The sequence below is a fragment of the Cucurbita pepo genome, chromosome 12 (genome assembly GCF_057944985.1).
Source record: "Cucurbita pepo subsp. pepo isolate OVF chromosome 12, ASM5794498v1, whole genome shotgun sequence".
Classification (NCBI taxonomy): domain Eukaryota; kingdom Viridiplantae; phylum Streptophyta; class Magnoliopsida; order Cucurbitales; family Cucurbitaceae; genus Cucurbita; species Cucurbita pepo.
The window spans coordinates 8,011,945-8,017,238 of record NC_141809.1 but is presented as its reverse complement, the minus strand read 5'-3'; positions in this window follow the sequence as shown (position 1 = coordinate 8,017,238).

The following is a 5,294-nucleotide window of genomic DNA, read 5'->3' as shown; positions in this document are numbered from 1 at the left end:
TGTGAAGCGATTCGAATCATGAGTTTATAAATGAGTTTTTTTGTTTTTTTTTTCTTTTTACTCTTTATCTTAATCATTGAGGTAATCGGTTCAAAAACTTTCTCTTGGATTGATTGCTTATCGTTTTGTGGTTTCTTGGATAATTTAGATCTAAACATCTTGTTCTTCAACAGTAATATTAGATCGAATTTCAAGAGTTTCATAACATATCTATTTCGTAATACAATTTTATTTGATTTGGGTTTACATTAAAAAGACAAATTAGTATTTTGCTTATTTTTCTCATTCATATAAATATGTCTTTTGGTTTGTATTTTATGATACACTAGCTTGGGTGTTTATTCGTTTGGTGATTTAAGAATTGGTATGTTTTTTGTTTCAAGTAGCTCTTGTAGCTCAGTTGGTTAGAGCACCCGTTTAGAGCATTATTGCCCTTTAGTACGTATTCTCCATGATTGTGAGCTAGTACATTGAATAGAATAGAGAATATTTCTTTCCGTCAACAAAAGAGGATCGTTCCCCAAATGTCCATTTACAACATGAACGTTATATGTCGTAGGTACCTGTTTATATGTTGAATTCTTGTAACAACTTGAACCCCAACAAAAGCTACAATTAACTTTATTATAATATAAGATTAAAGCCATTTTTCGATCTTGCTTCCACTATTGGTACAACAATTGGTATCATAGTTTTGTGGTTGTAGCATTTCGGCACACAACAAGTGGTATCAGAGCTTTGAAGGTTGTATTAACTTTATTATAATATAAGATTAAAGCCATTTTCGATCTTGCCTCCACTATTGGTACAACAATTGGTATCATAGTTTTGTGGAGCATTTCGGCACACAACAACTGGTATCAAAGCGTGGTTGTCGTATTTCGGGAATTCTAAAAGTTTTGACCCCCATCAACCATGAAACGTGCTCACAATCGTGTTATGTAGTATGCCATGTAATGTGGGTCATGTGAGACGCCATGTAATGTAAGAAACATATATGCGATGTTAGCACTACTTATGTAATGTCATGTTAGATATGTTAAGGGACCTCATGATGTATGTCACGTGCATCGGGATTCTTCCCCTTTATGTTACGAAAGAATGAAATACGATATTTATGTTTGTCATGATATCATGCGGGCCCTTTTCTATTCTGTGGTGTTCGGCTACGTGTAACACGTTGTGCTCGACCAAGTCAGGTCCAGGGGGTATGTTTACGAGGTCGCCTGGTGGGTCCATGTACACGTACATGGGTTGTGTGTGAAGGAGTACCACACACCCAACCCTACCCAGAATAGTAAAGCTGTGTGAAGGAGTACCACACACCCAACCCTACCCAGAATAGTAAAGCTGTGTGAAGGAGTACCACACACCCAACCCTACCCAGAATAGGAAAGCTCCCAAGGCTATGAAAAGTTTATGAAAAGTCAAGGTCCCGCTCATATGATGCATGTGTTTGCATTCCTAACCCCAATAGTGGGTGACTTACTGAGTATTTCATAAAATACTCAAGCCTCAAGCCACGTGTTATCTACCTTTTTAGGTGTGTTTGCATTCCTAACCCCAATAGTGGGTGACTTACTGAGTATTTCATAAAATACTCAAGCCTCAAGCCACGTGTTACCTACCTTTTTAGGTAAAGACCCTACATTTTTTTTTGGGTAAAGGCATGGCAACAATGTACGGTTGACCAAGCTTGAAGCTGAGAACACATGTAAATTGGAGATGGGATATTTTTAGGAGTTTACCCTTGGACTGTTTTACGTTACAGTATTGCTTTATTTAGATTTATTTTTAAATTCATTTAGCTTTATTTAGATTCATTTTTAAATTCAGTTATTTGAAGGTGGAGATGGGATATTTTTAGGAGGTAAGAGCTTTATTTAGATTCATTTTTAAATTCAGTTCAAAGGAGATGAGATATTTTTAGGAGGTAAGCAAATGTACGGAAGCTGAGAACCTTGGAGATGGGATATTTTTAGGAGTTTACAGCTGAGAACCTTGGAGATGGGATATTTTTAGGAGTTTACCATTCGATTGTTTTAAGTTACATTGATTTATTTTTAACTTCAGTTATTTGAAATTCTAATTCATTCTTAAATTCAGTTATCTGATAGTTTATTTTTGGAGATAAGGTTGTTTTGGAGCGGATTCATTTTTAAATTCATTTATTTGAAAGTTTATTTTTGAAGCGGATTCATTTTTAAATTCATTTATTTGAAAGTTTAAAACTCATTCGATTGTTTTAAGTTACATTGATTTATTTTTAAATTCAGTTATTTGAAATTCTAATTCATTCTTAAATTCAGTTATCTGATAGTTTATTTTTGGAGATAAGGTTGTTTTGGAGCGGATTCATTTTTAAATTCATTTATTTGAAAGTTTATTTTTGGAGCGGATTCATTTTTAAATTCATTTATTTGAAAGTTTATTTTTAGAGTTAGGGTTGTTTCAAATTCAGTTATTTGAAAGTCTAGATTCATTCTTAAATTCAGTTATCTGAAAGTTTATTTTTGGAGATAAGGTTGTTTGGGAGCGGATTCATTTTTAAATTCAGTTATTTGAAAGTTTATTTTTAGAGATAAGGATGTTTTGGTTCGATTACGTAATAGAAGGTTATTTATGATGAGCTTACGCTTAATAAGTTATGTATGCATGAGTGACGTTAGGTTAAAGAAAATTAGGGTCGTTACCGTTGTTCTCAAAAAAGTTGACTCTTAAGGTTAAATTGGTAATCATCTCCACCGATTAAGCAAATTATGAACTTGTTGTAAATTGTCATAAATTTTTTTATTTAATTTAGTTATTAACTCGTTTTGGTTAAATAAAAATATTAATTTGGTTATTTAATCTTTAACCATTTTAATTAATATCTTATTTATTTTGGTTATTAATCCTCATTTAGTATATATATAACATTCATATTCTACCTGAATTATCCCTATATAAAGGGTTTGTCTAGGAGATTGAGGATATCGGAATTTGATTGAGTTTGTGTGTCACATTGTATTTTGAGTGACATTTTGGAGAAACTTTTTTGTAAGAGACTTTGTAGCGTGAGAGTGAAGTATTCACTTGTAAACACTTTGATTATTAGTATACTTGTAAACACTTTGATTATTAGTGATTGGTGGCTATACGTGGATGTAGGGGAATTTCTTGTCTCTGAACCACATAAATCTTTGTCTTTTTGTTAAAATTTCATTAGTTGGTGTTGTGAGTACATTTGATCTTGCTTCCACTATTGGTACAACAATTGATATCATAGTTTTGTGGTTGTAGCATTTCGGCGCATAACAAATGGTATTAGAGCTTTGAAGGTTGTATCATTTTTGTACAAGTGGTATCAAAGCCTGGTTGTGGTATTTGGGGTATTCTAAAAGTTTTGACCCCATCAACTACAAAACATGCTCACAATCGTGCTTATTTTCTTGAAAATCAATTTTCAAGAATTGTATTTTTCTACTTTCATCCAGATTACTTGTTACAAATGGCAAAGTCATCTGATATTAAATCAGGATGTGGATCGAGAATTTTGAGTTTTAATCTTGAAGTAGAAAAATTTGATGGAATCAATAATTTTGGTGTTTGGCGCAAAGTTACTGATTTGTTGGCCATGCAAGACCTTGATGCTTCTCTCGTAGCGAAGATGCCTGAAAACATAATGAAAACATGACAGACGCATAAGTATGTATGACTCAAATTTGATCTTGGTTATAACATATGTGAAGATGGAAAGCTCAAAGATTGGAATTGAGAGAAGTTCAATTGATCCAATTTTGGTTTCTAGAAGATGTAGATGGAAGATTTTCTGTACCAGAAAGATCTCCATGAATCTCTATTGGGGTGAAACCAAATATCATAACCACAGAGCAGCGAAAGCTCAAGGATCGGCAGGCCTTAGGGTTGATTTGGTTGACACTGTCAAAAAATGTGGCGTTTCACATTATCAAGGAGAAGATAATGTAAGTTCTATTGAAGGCGCTATTAAATAGGTACGAAAAACCGTTGAGTATGAACAAGGTGTATTTGATTCGAAGATTTTTCAATCTACAAATGTCTGAAGGTAGATCTGTTGTGGATCATATAAATGAATTCAATATGATTTTAAGTCAACTGAGTTCGGTGGAAATTAATTTTGAAGATTAAATTAAAGAACTGATTTTGATGTCCTCTTTACAGTTGTGGGATACTGTTGTTGTCGCAAACAACCGTTCCCAAATATCTAATAAGTTGAAGTTTAATTAAATTTGAGATTTAGTTCTCAGCGAAAGTATTTGAAAACGGAAAATTGGAGATTCGTAAGGCAATGCTCTTAGTGTTGATCAAAGGGGAAAAAGTAAATGAAAGAGCCCAAACAAACAAGGACGATGAAAATCAAAGAACCGAAAAAAATCTCCAAACATGCTAAACGTAACGTGTTGCAATAATTCTTATTGTGGACAGCTCGATTGAATCTTGGATTTTGGATTTAGGCGCATTATTCCATTCTACTCTAAGTAAGAAATTGTTTCAAAATTTCAAATCCGAATTTTTTTTTAAGGTGTATCTTGCCGACAAGAAAAACCTTGATGATTGAAATCAATGGAGATGTCTGCAAACAAACTCGAGTAAGAAATCAGGACATTAAAGAAGTTTAGATATATTTCTGGTCTCAAGAAGAATATAATCTCTATGGATTAGTTGGATAGCACATGTTATGCACCAGAATTTGGAAAAAGTTCGTGAAAGATTGTGAAGGGTTCCATGGTCAGCACATGACATAAAATTTGATATATATGTAGAGTGCATAAACATGGTTGTCGTAAAGTGGAATCATGAGGGATGATTAGACGGTGAGAACCTACAACTCTGAACCATGAAAGACTCAAGGAGTCAGGAATTATGAGAGTGGAGACTTGAGTCCCTACCAAGACCGCCTAAGCACCCTTGAGACCTAGAAGGCCACCTAAGTACCTCAGGATGTAGAAGAAAGATTTCTAAACCGATAGTAGCTGGTATGGCGTTCAACTAGTTTCCACTCACCTTTCCACTCTTGTACGATACCATCAAGCGAGGTGTTACATTGGTTAGGATTGTGATACTCAGTGGTAGATTGACTATTCTGCATGGTGGGTCCATCCTATGGTAGAACATTGAACACGCAAGTAGTTAGAGGTTAACCTGCACATAAGATTCTTCCTATGTGAGGATTTCCTATGGGAGGATGTTGATCATGCAGGTTGTTGGGTTTTATGTCCTAAAACTCATAGTTTGTAAATAAAAACATATTCTATTTTCAATAAAGTTATCAT